This window comes from Mirounga angustirostris, unplaced genomic scaffold, assembly GCF_029215605.1.
Source record: "Mirounga angustirostris isolate CCGP_5_RB_7025 unplaced genomic scaffold, mMirAng1.0.hap1 SCAF_4, whole genome shotgun sequence".
Classification (NCBI taxonomy): domain Eukaryota; kingdom Metazoa; phylum Chordata; class Mammalia; order Carnivora; family Phocidae; genus Mirounga; species Mirounga angustirostris.
The window spans coordinates 18,601,920-18,620,001 of NW_026991712.1; the positions used below are offsets into that span (position 1 = coordinate 18,601,920).

An 18,082-nucleotide genomic window follows, 5' to 3' on the forward strand; every position below is an offset into this window, starting at 1 on the left:
CCCTTTTCCAGCTGCAGGAACCCTGCTGGACGCTCCCCCCCAGAAAAGATTCTCACATTCCACCCACCCCCAACACGGGAGCAAGAGATTAAAACACAACAGCCACTCTTTTCAACAACACTTTGGAGCTGTATTCTGGACTGTTCTCTGACCTCCATCCTGACCCACCAAACCATTCTCAATGGTAAATTGATAGTAAATGGTAAATACTCATTTATTTATTTATTTATTATTGTTATTATTATTATTTTTTTTTATCACATCAGCCGGTTCTTTATTTGACAAGTAAGGGCCTTTTCATTCGAGTCAAGGAAGAGGCAGCTTCCTAGTTACACACATATGAAAAAAAAATCCCAGCAGTATTAAGAAGAATAATGAAAAAGTACCTACAGATCTTTCCTGTCTGCAGGTCATAGTCAAAGGCATCCACGGAGTAGGACAGGCTGTCAATGTAATAGAAGATTTTGTGGTCCAGGGACCAATCCAAACCACTGGAGATGTCCACCTGGTCAAAATACTTTTCCACGTGGTGGTCAGGAAAGAGGGAGTACAAGGACCCCTGGTGCCGCTCCAGAACCGCGGGGGCCATCTCCTCGGCCACGGTGCCAGCAAAGCATCTCCCAGCGGGATCCACCCTCCCAGCATTGAACCGATTGCTTTTCTTGTCTTTATCTACTGTGGCCAGGGCTACTGCTGACTGATCTTCCCAGTTCAAAGAACAGAACTTTGATCCAATGGTGGCAACATAGCCTCCTCCCTGGCGAAGGGCCACAGAGCTGACGGCGGCATCCATGTCACTTGCTGCACGCGCTTGCTGAGCGAATCCCACCGGCAAACCTCTTTTGCAGGAATGTCTACAAAGAGCAGCGAGTTGGACGCCTCCTCCCACACCGGAGACTCCCCACGCCAGCAGTTCTCTCGCAAAACACACTCGATCTCAATGGAAGACATTGTCAACGGGGAGCTCTCTTGGTGTCGGTGACCCTCGGAGAGCTGGCTTCATCGTTTATTTTTATCACATAATACCTTCTATTAATTAGTATATATAATGCACTAAGCAATATGATAAGCATTTTTCAAAAAGCATAAATATATCCTTATAACCCATAAAGTAGATTCTATTATAACAATTATTATTACTAGCTACCATTTATTGCATGACTTTTTCCAGACACTGAGTTGAATGTTATAATAATACTTATAATTTTCTCAATAACTCTACATGATAGATATTAAAGTCATTTCATAAATAATGAAATTGAGATTCAAAGAGGTTAATTAAATTATATGTGAAGCACTTACTACACTGGTTGATGCCTAGAAAATGCCCAATAATAGCAACTACTTTATTAACATTATATATCTTATTATTGATATTAATTTTGATGTCTTAGGACATGTTTCCTTCCCTTGTAAGGTATATCATATACAAAAAAAATGTTTGTATCTGTGTGCTCATCTTATTAATAATGCTAATATTATTAATGTTAATAATATATTTTTAAAATTTTATTATGTTATGTTAATCACCATACATTACATCATTAGTTCTTGATGTAGTGTTCCATGATTAATTGTTTGCATATAACACCCAGTGTGCCATGCAGAACAAGCCCTCTTTAATACCCATCACCAGGCCAACCCATCCCCCCACCCTCCTCCCCTCTAGAACCCTCAGTTTGTTTCTCAGAGTCCGTAGTCTCTCATGGTTCCTCTCCCCCTCCGATTTCCCCCCCTTCATTTTTCCCTTCCTGCTATCTTCTTTTTTTTTATAATCTTAAATAATATCTTTAATAAATGATAGTAATAATACCAATACTATTACTATGTATTTGTAATATATTACATAGTACATTAATAATATATTCTAAATTAATACTATATGGTATACTGAAAATACTACCACTGTTAATACCATTATGAACTATAATAATATTAATACTATTAATAAAACAGCTTAGCTTTATTGAGCACCTACAGTGTGCCAAACAGAGAGCTAAGGCCTTGTTACGATGTACCTTACTTTAACCTTAAAAAATTCTGTACAACAAATTCTTCTGTTACTTCTCGACTTTCAGATGAAGAAATCAAGGGTAAGAAAGATGAATTAAGTTGTCCAAAGTTGCACAACTTGTATAATGAGGACCAGAATCTGAATTTAGTCTATCTAACTTAAAAGCTCTAGTTCTTAATCACTGTGCATTTGAGAATTAAAAAGCATTTAGAAATAATTTTGTATTTAAATCCTTATTCTACATATGAATAAATGATGAAGGAAATAAATTGCCCATGATCACACAGCATTTATCGGCCTAGCTGAAACTTGGTGCTGCTAATAGTCTTATTGTTTGCTTATTATGCACAGCCACTGTGCGAACATTATCTTATTTAAAACCCCAAAATTCATGTAAGTTAGGTTCCTGTATAATCCCCTTTTTACCTTAAAAGGAAACTGAGATTCAGAGAGGTTAAGCTACTTGTCCAAGTCCAAGGCCACAAGAGAAGCTGGGGTCTGGACACCGGTAGCCAGGCTCCTGAACCTTTGCCTTTAACCACTATTAACTTCCTGGGTCAGCCATCTCTCAATGCAGCACCCTTTCCAAGTCATCATGATGGTTTCTATTTCCTCCCCAGGAGCAATATTGTGTGTGCAGGAGCCCCATCAGACCAACTTGCGAGAGCCAATTGTGAAATTTTCAGGATTTTTGTGAGCTAGTGGTCAAACATTGTCATTATTAAAGGTAAAACATAGTCCAGTTAAATAAATTATCCTAAAAATAATACCTTTATTTTGTAGTTTTGTGATCCATTTTATTTGTAATACTATTAATAATAAAATTTTAAAAGTCTAAAAATACCAAAAATATTACTACTGTTAATACTATATGCTCACTATGCTATATTGTATCACTACATTTCCAATTCCTGATTATTTTACTACATTTCACTATTCCCTAGGCTCTTGAGATTATGTGTGTCCATTCTATCTGCATGTGGGAATACTATATAATGGTATGCTACCAAACATCTTTTTTTTTTTAAAGATTTTATTTATTTATTTGACAGAGAGAGACACAGCGAGAGAGGGAACACAAGCAGGGGGAGTGGGAGAGGGAGAAGCAGGCTCCCCACGGAGCAGGGAGCCCGATGCAGGGCTCGATCCCAGGACCCTGGGATCATGGCCCCAGCCGAAGGCAGACGCTTAACGACTGAGCCACCCAGGCGCCCCGGTACCAAACATCTTTTTCCAACTCTGCGTTTAGTGTAGGTGGCATGAAACTGGCCATGGTCAGACTATTTACACCACAGAAATGGGCAAATGCTTCAAATAGGTGTATTTATTTCCCCCACATAGCCGATCATTAGACATTTACCCATAGCACTGCCAAAGGTCATGAGTATTAAAAGCCACCAAAAATGTTTCCTAAGTAATTCAGGTTACATGAAGAAACCTCAAATTTATGTTACCCTCCTTCAAAAGGTATAATATGGAATTAACTGGATTCAGAGAAATTAATTAATTGTCTTGGTGGTACTAGTGATACCCTGTGAGTACAAACACTTCAAAGTGACAATTTCTAGAGAATTTTAGGGATATTCAAGCTAAGAGGCTTATACATATCTCCATGAAATAAGTCTCTCTACCACTCTATCTCATCATGTAAGTAACTTAATATGAGACGAAGGGTGGAAGGAAGATAATATTCTAAATTTATATAATATACTACATTGTGGACATCTGATCAACGCTTAGTTTCAAGTGGCAGACCCCACCTTGAAGAGGGTCAAAATATAGTGAAAGAGGATGCTCAGCCCACAGGCCCGAGGAAAAATCCAGTCAAATGTGAGAGTTGCATTACCTAAGAGGTGCAAACCAGTCCATATGATCCCAGACCGCCTGGTTTGGTAGCGTGATGCTTGGTAATTTTGCTTCATGGGTCACTGGATCAACCTGGCTTCGGCCCGTAAGTAGATGAAAGCTACTGGCAGCAGCAGATGATTTAATGCTCTGAATGGAATGAAGCAGTCAGCCCAGCTCAGGTCTGCTCAGCCTCTGTTTCTTCCCATAGCAGTAGGCAGTCATTAGCACCCTTGTTGACGGTCTTTGCAGAAAGGCCAAGGTCATAGGACGCCCGGAGACTAAAACCACATCTCACCTTGGTGGTCCCTCCAGCACAGAGCTGGAAAGGTGAGAAATCTTGTTCTGCCATTTGGTCTCGTTAGAGATCTTTAATTTCCAGTAACATGCTTTTTTCTCAAGGACCCTGGAGTCAAGAGTTCAAAGGAGCCCTAGAAGGAAACAAAAAATATTTGTAAAGTCTCTTTGTTCGGTCATTTTTCTTTCGCAACATTTCTAAGGACACAGTCTTAAGTCAAATTCTTTTGGGGACATTTTCAGTAAAGGAAAATTTTGAACAGCTGAGTTCTGTTTGAATTTGTAGGATTTATTTTGAAATCATTAAGTTGGAAAGACAATAAATTACAGTGTGGAATTTTAGAAGACCTCATAATGGTAGAAAATTACAGCTGAGCAAAGTGACCTCTCCCCACTATTTTAAATATTTAGATCTCTGGAGAAAAGACCAGGTGGTGTCACAGAATCAGAGACTGGAAATTGCAGAGGACAACAGTGCAAGGGGCTAGGAGGCATGCATCTTAGTTCCAACTCTGCCATTTACAAGCATTATGAGCTTCAGAAAAATAGCCAAGATGAGCTAGATGGACTTCCATCTCTGACATCCCATGGTGCAGATTTTTCCTAAGTAGATAAAATATTTCTATACAAATTTTACCAGTGCAATATCTACATGGGTTAATATATGTAAAGCACTTGGCAAGAAGTCTGGAATATAATAAGTGCTATATAATTTTTTTGTTTTCATATTATTTTTGTTATTATTATTATTATTAAAAATGCTAAAGTACCCAAAACACATTATAAAGGAGTTTTAAGAAACTAAAACTCCAGCCCTGGTCTGGACACTTTTTTTTCCATTAAAATATAAAAGATTGAAACGTCATTCATAATAGGTGATCATTTTCCAAACTGTGGTGAGTGATAATCTTTCAAATACTTCTCTGTTAAATCATTCCTTATATGAAAAGAAAATTGGGTAGATGCTGCCTTCATCTTCTTCTTTGAAAGTAGCCCTGCATATTAGCTTATTAAGGACTCAAAGCATTCTTGAGGAAAGAAATCTATCCAGTTTGGCATAATTTAGCATTCCCAAACTTATTTGGTGATAAAACCTCTTTAGTGCATAATATTTACATAGCTCTCCTACTGAACCACACAGACCTTTTCCAACAGTAGAGGAATTGAGTCTTGGTCTCAACATTTGAATATTCCCACCACCTTAGACAGGCACTTAGTAGGTGCCAGAAGCTGTGCTAAGATATTTATAGTAATGATCTCAATTAATCCTTAAAACTCTGGAGGTCAGTGGTTTCATAAAGTCTTTCCCTATAAGCAAGGGGAAGCTCAGAGGTGTTTAGTATCTCATATATAAGATTATACAACCAGGAGAGAACTGTCAGTTTTCAGGACCTCTAAGATATTCTGAATGACTGCAAGTAAGTGAAAGAATGAGCAAATGCTTCCTTACTTGGGCTGGAGTGAGGGCTGAGCTTAGACTGTGCTCACTGAGGGAACTTTGAGGCTCCCAAATGATCCCAGAAGGTGGAGCTAAGGAATTGAGACAAGGGAGGGGAAGCCAAGATACAGAATCCCTGAGTTACAGCCTGAACCAGTTAGGGAGGGAGGGAGTTCTCCGTTTGCAGAGTATATACATGTAGAAACTGGAGATACCATCACTTTCCTACATTTCTTCCTGTCTTCACTATGTGTTCTATGTATGTTTGCCCACAGTAGAAGTATAGATTCCACTAGCTCTTAGCCAAAAGGCACTATATTATATTTAACTAATGGGACACTTGCTATAATAGGAATGCCACCCATATCAGAAAGTCTGGGTCCCACACTTTTGTGGTCTCAGCAGGTCAGGTCTTGCTGATATGGCCTTCCTCTTGCCACAGGTGTTGATAAGCTCTGCCTACAACTCCTGGTTTGCATCCAGGCAGAGAAACTTCTGTGACAGTCATGTGGGGATGACAGGGGGATCTCAGCTCTGAAGTCACTGACAAGTTCCAATTGCTTAGCTGGAGTCAGGTTTATAGTTTTTATAGCATTGGAGACTGTTTATAATGACCAAAGGCCAATTACCCATGGTAAATCCAATTGCATAACGTAGTTAATTTTCTAGTTGTTAACAACAAAGGAGAAAGTGGAAAGTTTACATGCTAGATTTCATTAGTAGATAAAGTTTGAGATTTCCAAATAATCCTCAGATATGTCCATTAGTTACTGTGTAAGAAAGTAAATCCAGTTTCTCCAGATATTCTGACTGTTCAAGAGTAATCAGAAAAATATCCTTACTTGCAAATATATTGTCAATTATTTTAAATTTTGTAACAATTTCCTTCAGGGGAAGAAAGCCATTTGCTTCATCTGGTTCATCAGCTAACAGATAGCAACTTTTACTATGTATGGTTTTCTTTATTTGTGTGTGTTTAATAATGCAGAAAGAATCTTCTGTGGTCATTATAAGGTCTTAAGTAAAAGAACTCCGTAAGTATTGTAAATGTTGAAATTGTGAGTCCTAGTAACTTGCAGGATCAAGACCTTAGCAGAACCAGTCAAAGAACACCACCTAAAGTTTTGTTTATAAAGTGTATTTATTTATGTCTAGGCACATTTGATGTTACACTTGGCCAATATATTTAACATTTTACGTACTTCATCTGTACATTGGGAAACTCAGTCTGTAAGGTACCTGAATATACTTTGATCTAGAATTTATGCTATTTGAGATCTATACACAGGTTAAAAGAAAAAACGTGTGGATTGCATGCTATGGGAGACAACTGGGTAAATTACCGCATGATGAGAATTTCTCCACCAAATACAGTTTCTGTAAAGTGTAAAAATATAAGAAGGTCAATGGGGATTTAACTGTTGTTTCTTATTCTTTACTTTTTTGAATATAGCAAGAATATATTTCTCTTTTAATTTTAAGCATTTGAATATTTTAGTTATATAAGTAATACTTGAATGAGGGAATCTAAAGCATCTAAAGTAAAATTATTAGTCTCCACAGAGAAAAGCCCACATCCCTGAAAGCCATTACTAAGAATTTTGTTTCAGTCCACAGTTTTTTTTTCCCTTTGCTTATTCAAGTATATATGTACTTATGTAGGGATTGTTGATTTGCTTTTCTTACAAATAAAGAATAGCATTAAATATTTTATCTTATAATTTCCTATATTAATTTTACCTGACACCCTTCCTACATAAGTATGTATTGACTTCTATATACATTTGGTCTACTACATTCTTTTTGATAACTGTATAGTATTCCGTAATTCAGATGATCTAAATTTATTCCCTAATTTGTTCCTGTTCCATAATTTGGAAGCACTAAATTTTTGGCCATTTTCCTATTTATAGAATTTATATTGTTTCTAACTTCTTAAAATCAAAAACATGCTGCAATTATTTTTAGAATTTGATAGACTGATTCTGAAGTCCATGTGGGAGAAAGATATTTAAGAATTGTCTATGAGTCTTAAAACATAACAGTGGTGACATGGTGAGAATATTTATTGTTTACTGAAACTTAATATCAAGGAACTGAATTCAAAAGCCAGAAAATAATCTACTTCCTCAGAAGAACTTATTCAATGAAACAACTCATTTATAAGTCAGTGGGGAAGTTTTGGATTTACCAGCAATTGATATTAAGGTAAGCACTGGAAGAAAATAAATGAAGCCCCAATTGTGTGTCCCTAGACAAATATAAATTCAAAACAGAAGCTTCAATCAGAAAAATAAATGTATTTAAAAAAAATAAGTTGTGAATGTACATAACTTTGAAGTAAAGGGAAGCTTGGTAAGGAAGATGGAAACAAAATATATAAAGGAAAAATAAAATACCAGATGAAATCATAAAATAATAAAACAACAAAAACAAAAAAAAAAACCCTTTGAATAAGAGCAGGCAACTTAATCAAATTAAAAGAACAATTATAGGCTGAAAGAAAATATTTGCTACACACACAAAAGTGGTTAATCTTGTTAAGATACAAGTAGGTTCTTCAAATTAGTAAGAACATTGTATATAGCCCAAGGAGAATTGATATTCAGGGAAATGAAAACAAAAGCAACAATAAAATAAAACTTTTGGCCCTTCAGATTGGCAAAAATGTAAGATCATGTTAGTGCCCAGTGTTCATGAGATTACAAGAAAAACAATACTTTCATATACCATTTCTCAAGAGCAGTGATGAGTCTGGAAATTTCTGTAAATTTTGGAAAATAAATCTGGCTATATAACTGAAGTATACATATCATTGGATCTAACACCCCACTTCTGGGAAATTATTTCTCAGAAAATACTTACAGGTGTATAATGATTCTTTTCGAACCGGAATTTGGTTTATTGTCTCCTGGAAAAAATAAACAAGCATTCAAAAAACTACGGTTCCTGAACACAACTATGATTTCTTTTTGATGTTCCTGTTTCTCTGTACCAGAAAACCATAGGAGAAAAAAATGTCAACAAAGTGAGTCTTTTGCTCTTATCATTCAATAGAGATGCTAGTAAGAAAGAGGGGAAAAGCTAAGCAAATAAAAATGGTCATGAGAGGGACTTGGGCAGGAAGCTAAGGGTTTGCAATGTAGCGAGGATCATTGACTGAGGCAGGTACTGAACAAATGAGTAAAATAATCCTGCCCCCCACTAGTTGCAACTGCATGGAGAAAGATAGACATGCGTAGAGATGGGGTAAGGTACTAAAAAAATATTATAATGGATTAGTTGAAAGAGCAGTCACTGTGCAAATATAAGCAAATCTCAGGGTCAAAATTCTCAGCAGTTTAATTTCTTAGTTAATTTTTCAAGAGATACAACGTAAGTCAATCCAATTTTGGCTCGACTATGTATAACCAGAAAAATAAACTCACAGTGGTCAACCACACAACCTTTCAGGGATCCTATGTATTAATTCAATCTGTACTGAGTTAAAGGGAAAAGATAATTAAACATATACACATATACACACACACTTCAAGAAACCAAAATACCTAATGACTATTGAACAAAGAAACAGCACTAAATATATTGTAGTATTTGTCTGAATGGAGTTGATCAAATACAAGTAACTACTATTTTTCATGCATTTTGTTAGACATCAAGATAAAAAGATGAAGAGAGACGTGGCACATTTTATCACAAGAGAATCAATACCTTTTATCATGACAGAATTGTATCAAAATAGATTCATATATCTACATCTGCTGATGTCTTACAAAGGAGAAATGGGGAGCTGATTCAGAGTGGTAAAGAAAAGGTCTAAATCTGCCCCCTTATCTCTACAGTTATCCCTAATATGTCTGATTCAGCATTTATGTCCCCTAGATTCTTCTTAGAGATATAAGACAGGGTCCCTTTTTTTTTGTCAAGAGGCCCACTTTCTACACTTTTCCTCAGTCTTTTACTGGTTTTACTGGTCACAAATAACAGGAACAAAATGTCTGCTCTTTACTGAGTGTTTAAGGGGTCGAGGACTGTGCCAAGCATTTTATGTAAGTGAACTTCTGTCATTTTCACCACCGTGAGGTTTGTATTTTATGCATGTTATAGATTAAGGAAACCCAGAGGCTCGAAGTTATTAATAGCTTGGGAAGGATCATACCCCTATCACATGGCAGAGATGGTCCTCAGATCCATGTGTGTTCAACTGCAAAGCCTATGACATATTTAAGCATGTTGATAGTCTACTGCCTCAAGACAGAATATAGACCACTATGATTTTAACTGCATACACACTCCTCTACTTCATGACATCTTGGCTTATCTTCTTTCTTCCCCCTTATGACCAGGTCTGTAGATTAGGGTTACTTTGCATGACTATTTAACTCAGGAGCTAATGAACTAAATATTCTCCACCGCTCTTGGCTTTTTTAGAGGATCCAATGTCAAAATGCTATTCTAGGTTCAGGAAGGTAAAATAAAAATAAAAATATTTAGAAGTTGGTAAATTACAGGTCCTTTGTTAAAGGAAGATTTGATTTGTCTATTTCTGCCAAAGAAAGACTGAAGACATACAATGCCTGACTGGTTTTGATGTCTATTAGATGGATTTCTCTTAAGAAGTTCAGATAATCTCTGATATTTATATAGTGGCAATCATATCCCTGGCACTTAGCAATAGCCAGAGAGAGATTAGATAAAAGACCCTTAAGAGATTAGTGTAATATAACCCAGACTTTGACGCATCTGTTCTCTGTTGGCCTTCGAAATCAGGCCCCACATTCCATTTTTCATAGTAAATCCAAGGTATAATTTTAGGATCCTATACTATGACTATTTTTCCTAATAAGTTGCTCTTAATACTATTGTCTTTGTGCCTGGATCTTCCTTGACATAAAATTTTTAAACATTTAATTCTATTTTACTTTATTAATTCAATATCATAATGCGAAGGCTCTTTAATTATGTACCAAACTATTGAGAAGGACCTCTATCTTAGCCACTTACTTAAAGAAAAAAAAAAGATTAATTAATTTCATCTCCTTATCCTCAGACTCTATCCACATTTTTCCAGAACACTCCATTTCTCTTCAACCCACTTCGTTTCTCTCCAATCCACAGTAATTGGGGCAAAAGGGATGGTTGGTGATTGGCTGAAAGTGTTGGGATAAAAAGCAAGCCTTTCCACAAACTTTTGATTATTTTTACAGATTGCCCAATGTTCCCTTTTAAAGACTGCTACATTTCTTAAAAGCCCAGACTGATTGCTTGTACCAATCCTAATGTATAGCTAAGCATTTTGGCCTCTTGGCCCAGTTTCTGAGTTTGAAATTGAATGAATATTGAACCTTCCCGGGTTTCTTGCTCTCTCACTCCTTCATAAACCCATTAACACCCATACACACAGGCCTTTTTGGTCAGTATATGTTCCCTAAGATTCAAAGCATCTCATTAAAATACCCACACACTTTCTTAACCACTACCACCCTTTCTGGTATCAAAAGGAATGCACTCCTTCCATAGATTTTTCTTACAAAAATACTTAAATATATGTATATGTAATTATGTAATAATATATATAAAATCAGTTTACAACCAGTTTCTCCTATATAATATTTTTAGTTTTATGTCCAGTTCATTATAATCTCAATCCATGTAGCACTTCCTATCTGAAACAATGTCTTTGATGAAAGATTTGACATGAGTTTTGGCATCCAGTAATGCAATCATAACTTTCAATCAGCCTATTTTTTGACTTGGCCCACCTCTTTATTTTCATTGTAACTATTATTAACTAATATTAGTCCAAAAAAAGTAAAGTTACTAAGAGGAATGTGAAATCACTAAAAGATTATTCTGAAAATTCTTTTTTTCTTCTTTTGACAAAGAAAGAAGGCAAGAAGCTAAACTGCCTCCTCTGAGGTTTGAACTCAGGACCCTCAGATTATGAGACTAACACACTGCTTACTGCACGAGGAGGCTAGCTAGAAGCTCCTTTATCTGTGTACACCTCTCTGCTGACACACAGACAATATCATCATTTTCCTTCAAAGACTGAAAACCGGTAGAACACTAGAATCATCAAGTTTCTTTTATTGTCTTCAAAATACATTTCAGTGATGGCTCAAATTATCATTCAAAATCAAAGTTGTTTTAATTATGTACATGCAATTTTCTAGTTGGAGATGCAATACACCAAGGGAGAGTTAACCACTGTTTTTATGTGACCTTTCTCTTATATTAAGCTTCTTGTTCTTAAAGATCCAGGACTGAGACCATAGTGGGAACATTTTTAGAAGAGGATGGGTTGCAAAATGTTCACTGTCCTGATATTTAATATTACTTAATTGTAAAGAATATAGTTCCATTTTGTTCCTTATCCAGAATCACATGATTAGCATTCTCTTGAAGACTTGCTAACATGGTCTTGGTTGAACAACAATGCCATGCCAGGCAGATTACATAAGGTAATTTCTGCAGCCTTCTAAACCTACTAGTAGTTTAGGATGATTTTTCCCTGTACATTTTCTCTACTTTCCTTACTGCCTAGTTAGATGAAAAGAGAGACTAAGGTGTTTCCTGTCCTAGCAGGTAGAAGAATCAGTAGGTGCAAATCAAGGAAGCTGGAACAAAGAAATTCAGACTGGCAGACCTGAGTTGAATGATGAAGGGACTTTCTTTTTAACTTCTCTGTGGGGCCATATGTGTGTTAGATGGAATTTCAATGTGAAGTTAACTTCATGGATGAAGGACATTGATTTAAAAGAGACTATATATTATTTAATTTTCCTACTCACACATCCTCAAGATTCTTATTTTACTTTACAAAATAGGCACCAATGATTTGCCTTTTAACCCACAGCTCCCTGAATTGTCATTTTGGAGTTATCAGTTTCATATTGTCCCGTGGTATAGTCTCAGCATTGTTTTTTTAAGAGTTCTGAATTTAAAGTTAATTTGGCAGTAAGTGGTCCTATCAAAACCAATGCTGTCCAGAGGGCAGGGAAAACTTAGTTATTTTGTTTTCGGAAAGAAAAAAAGTATATAACCATATCATTTTATAGAATTCATACCTGCTCTGGAATGCCAAAAACAAAACACCAGGAATGGATCAAAGAGAAGAAAAAGAGGTTCAGTACAGTAACATGACTGAGGATGGACACCCTACCAGGCAAAAGGTGTGTTCAGTGCTTTCGTATTCTGGAAAATAACTGATTTAGTAAACTATTGTGTTACGGATAGAAATCCCAATCATGACACCATGAAGTATTTCTGTTGTTTGTTGGAAGGCCCTGGCAAAGTTGATTGGTCAAGTTGCTCAGGTTTTGTCTACTGAACTAGAGTGTAAGCTCCTGTAGGTCAGGAATTATAGTAATTGTTTTTTTCTGTGTGTCTCTTTTAGAAGCTACTTAAAAGATGCTCTCTGCTTCCCAGACCTGTAAAATGGCCCTGCCCAAATCTGCCCTCACTCAAGTCCCTAGACACACTCCTGACTGGGGGCAGAGGGCAAATTGGACATCAAAGAGTTGCCAAAGGCTTTTCTGCTGTGCAAGCCTGAGGAGCTCTTGGTTCTTTGATCTCTGCTTCCATCCCCTCCCCCACCATGCCCCCACATGTACCTCAGGGTCGATCTTCCTTGGCCCCACCCTGTGTCTCTGCTATCCTCAGCATCTCTCATAGAAGACCTCTGACATCCTGGTCTACATTAAGGAACAAAATTCAACAAGAGTGCAAACAATCAACCTTCTAATCCAGACAAGCTGCTATCCTTGGCCTTTGGCTCCCTTATCTGAATAGAGAAAACATTTGGTGAAATCTTTCCAACCTCGGGAAAAAATCAGAAGCCTTTTCCCCCACCTCTTCATTTAATATAGAACCCAGATTCTATTGCTAGTGCTATCTTTGGCTCATCTGTAAAAGAATCAAGAGTGAACAATTCTGGGGAACCAAATCTGAAGTTTATATGCCTCCACCTATGTAATTCTTGAAAATCAAATTTTAAAAATTAAATGTAAGTCAGTTGTCAATGAATCTGTCCTGAAAGTGCAGCATTTCATTAACTGCAATGTAGAAGCAAACGATGCTTTCTTTTGAGAACAAAGTGATAGGTTTATAGTCAAAAAGTATCCTAAATGTCAGAATCTCTAACACACAATGCAATAAGAACAGTTGAAAATAAACTTCACTTCCATCAAGAAAGGTTAGGTTCAATATGAAACATTGTCTTGAATGTATGAGGTGTTTTAGAATCTACTTTAATGAAAGAGAAGAGATAATCACTAGGTTTGATGTTATAGATTTCAAAAGCCCAGAGGAAGAGAACTAACCCTCAATACCTTCTGGGGACTCTACTCTGTATGGGAAGGTCAGTTGGGTCCTGGAATCAGCAGATGGTGTCCACACTGGATTGATCCCTTAAGTCAAGGCTACCATATCACACCACTCAAGTCTGTTTTGCTAAATAGTAGTTGAATAACCTCATCATCAATACGCTTCTCCAAAGGTTGGGCATTGATTAGCTTAATCTTTATTCAACTAATATGCACTTATTTGTACCAAGTTCTATGGTAGGTGTAAGGAGTAATAGAGCAAAACTGAAACATTTACTACCAAATTGTATTTACAACTGCAGTTGCATCCTATGGTTTTTTTCTATTATTATATGAGAATTAAAAGTTTCGTAGAAGGCTCATCATGTGGGACAATCAGTTATTCCTCCTAAGGGGAAACTGAAAAGTTTTCAGTGGAGCTTTAAATACCCAGGCATGACTTCTAAGCAGGGAGATGTTTCAAATCAGATAAAACAGTAGAGTATATTCATCTCTAAATGAGTGTAAAGCTCTCTCCTTTGACCCTTCATAACTATTCTGGCACCTTTCAGCCATTAGATGTAGATGTTTCCCAAAGTTCTACCTTTGGTCTTCAGATAAAGGATAGAGAGATGTTCTTTCTTCTTATCCACCCATACCCCATCTATTGTCACCTCAAAGCAAATGGCTCAGACCTCAACATGTACCTCTTTTATGTCCAGTTCGTCCCTCAAATAGCACCTCAGCCCAATGCCTACCCTCACTACCCTGTTTAAAATGACAAATATTCCCTGCCTCTGCACAAATCTCATTACCATTGCTCTATTTTTTCATACCATTTAAATATACCAAATAATCCAATGATTGCTTATTTTTCATATTCTACTTTCTCCCTACCTGTTAAACAATGTAAGCTCAAGGAGAGCAGGGATTTTGTCTGGTTTGTGTCTGGTGTATAGCAAATGTCTTAGAAAAATTCCTGGCACACAGTAGTCCCTCAAAAATATTCTTTGAATATATGAAGAAAGCAACTCCAACTCCTGAACCAACTGTTTTTAAGTGTCTTACTGTTTTATTAGGTTCAAAATTTGTGTTCCACATATGACTCCTTTTACATTTTTCCCCATTATCTCTTGTGAGTCAACAGGTGTAGACCGTGCTTCATTAATGATGTCCTTCTCTTGAATTCTATTCCCACGGCCAGAGCCTCATTGAAACTCTCAGTTTTGCTCTCCCATTTGAACACAACAGCCTTCTAACTGGTTTCCTTTACTCCAGTTTTTCCCTTTTATACCTCATTTTATACACTGCTGCCTTCCTAAACATAACCTTACTATGTGATAGCCGATCACAGATTCCTTCATCAAATATTTATCAAGAGCAAATATGTGCCAGGCAAGGACTGAAAAGACAGAATGTCTCTTCATTTGTAGAGTTTATTTTCCTAGTTCATTACCCTTCAGGAACTCCTCCTGGTCTATGAAGTAAGGTCTGGTTATTATGCTGCCTTGAAAACTCTCCACATTGATCTCATCAAACCTTCCCATCTTCATTCCCATTTTACAACCCTCTATGTAGTCATGCACTAGTCAAATCATAGCATATATGAACAGTTTTGCTCCAGATCTCTGCGTTCACACTGGTTTCTCCCTGTGTGATGAACTCTGGTTCCCTCTATCCTATAAGAATCCTACACATGAAGTCTTCTCTGATTAATTTGGAAATTATTTTTCTCTATTTTTCTTCTTGTCCATTTCTGCCCTTTAAAAAATACATATTATAGGGGCACCTGGGTGGCTCAGTCGTTAAGCGTCTGCCTTTGGCTCAGGTCATGATCCCAGGGTCCTGGGATCAAGCCCCGCATCGGGCTCCCTGCTCGGCGGGAAGCCTGCTTCTCTCTCTCCCACTCCCCCTGCTTGTGTTCCCTCTCTCACTGTGTCTCTCTGTCAAATAAATAAATAAAATCTTTTAAAAAATACATATTATATAGTACTTTTATGCTATTTATTAGTCTACATGTCTTACCTACCACAATAGATTAGAACCTCCTTGAGGCCAGAGACCCTGCCTCAATTTCTTGAACTACCCAGAGTACTTGGTGCTCTGCCTTGTACTTAGGCACTCAATAATGTTTATTGAATAGAAGAAACATAAGATATCTTTTATTTCTTCCAACCTATGTTATACTGAATTTAAACTCAATGTTAGTGATAACTATTCACCCTCAAGCAAATATTGCAATATCCCTATCCAGATATCCTGACAGAAATTCTATTAGATTAAAAATCCAAGTTTGTAAGTCAGAAGATTTCAGCTTAATTCTGGCTTTATCAATTCTTGTGTACTTTAAAAAAAAAAGATTTATTTATTTATTTGAGAGCAAGAGCGTGCAAGTGGTGGGAAGGGGCAGAGAAAGAGAATCTTAAGCAGACTCCCCATGTAGCATGGAACCCAATGACATGGGGCTTGATCCCATGACCCTGAGATCATGACCTGAGCCAAAATCAAGGGTCAGATATTTAACCATCTGGGCCACCCAGGTGCCCCACTTATTGTGTATTTTGAACAGTTATTTTTTCCTCTGTGTGCCCCATTTTCCTCATTAGTAAAGATGGGCAAAAATTAATACTAAGCTCCCAGACTTATTTAATACTTAAATGAGATTAATGAATATATGACAATTAACACATCTGACATTTATTTAATGATAGCTATTATTATTACTGCACAAATAGTGTCAAGGTCATCTCTTTATTCCTCCCTTCCTCCTTCCTCCAGAGTTGTTACTCCTGATTCCATGATTATGTCATGCTCTATCCTATCCCTTCCTGCTTCCTGCCTCCCCCCAAACAAATAACCCTCCTTCTGTTCCTATTCCAGACATATGCTTCTAGTAGAAGCCAGCTCAAACTTACCTTCTTCATGGAACCACCTTGGTTTCTTTAATCAATATTGAGTTTACTCCTCTGTGAACTATCAGAAAATTTAGGAGGAAATACCATATACCCATTCCTTCTATATACACTCTGTTATTAGGTACTTATTTTGGCAAATTTATTTTTGTTTCCTCAAATTCATTACATGATATTTGATAGGAAGGCAATATGTATATTTTTATATAAATGTATATAATATGAATATAATTTATATTATTTATATCTTATATCTTATATAAATAATATATATCTTGAATTCTCCATAACATCTAGCACAATTCTTTATAGTTATAGTAGGAAGTATGCATGAGACTTAGGAGCATGAGATGTTAATTACAAAGAGCTGGGTTTAAATACTGTGATTTTAAAAAAAATAAGCAATCTTGGACAAGCTATGTAATCTTTTTGAGACTCACATGTTTTCATATGGACAATGGAATAATAATTAGATAGATAGATGCTATGATTGAAGTAGAAGATACATGTAAGTATTTAACACAATGTCTGAAACCCAGTAGACATTTCATAAATAGAAGTTGTGATCATCACTGTTATTACTATTGTCAGTTAATTAATTCCTAAAGTGGCATGAAGCAGAGATTAATCCATGATACCACAAAACCCATTTTCACTGAAAACTGAATTTTTCGTATGCTATATATAAAATTTCCTTAGATACATATTTACTTATTTCCCTCTCTTAATTTTTTTCGGTAAGTCCATGAGGCTTTCTATTTGCTTTGTAATGAAAATAAAAGCAAAAATTGGGGGAAAAAAAGAAACCTGTTATCTTGTGTCTGGCTTTAATTTAAAAATCATTTTGTCAAACTGGAAGTGTTCAGAAAGACAAAGCAATTTTTTCCCATCGTTAGGATGCAGTAAATCTGTCCTGAAAAATGAAACCTTTTTTTTTTTTTAATTTTTAATTTTTTATTCTTATGTTAATCCCCATACATTACATCATTAGTTTTAGATGAAGTGTTCCATGATTCATTGTTTGTGCACAACACCCAGTGCTCCATGCAGAATGTGCCCTCCTCAATACCCACCACCAGGCTAACCCATCCTCCCACCCCCCTCCCCTCTAGAACCCTGTTTGTTTTTCAGAGTCCATCGTCTCTCATGGTTCGTCCACCCCTCCGATTTCCCCCGCCTCATTCTTCCCCTCCCGCTACCTTCTTCTTCTTTTTTTTTTTTTTTCTAAACATATATTGCATTATTTGTTTCAGAGGTACAGATCTGAGAT

The 18,082-nt window shown here is 36.6% G+C and overlaps 1 pseudogene; it reads right to left on the reverse strand.

The window, feature by feature from the left end:
* LOC123858560 (regucalcin-like) overlaps positions 1-951 on the reverse strand; it is a 72,286-nt pseudogene extending 71,335 nt beyond the window's left edge.
* Positions 952-18,082: the final 17,131 nt, after the last annotated feature.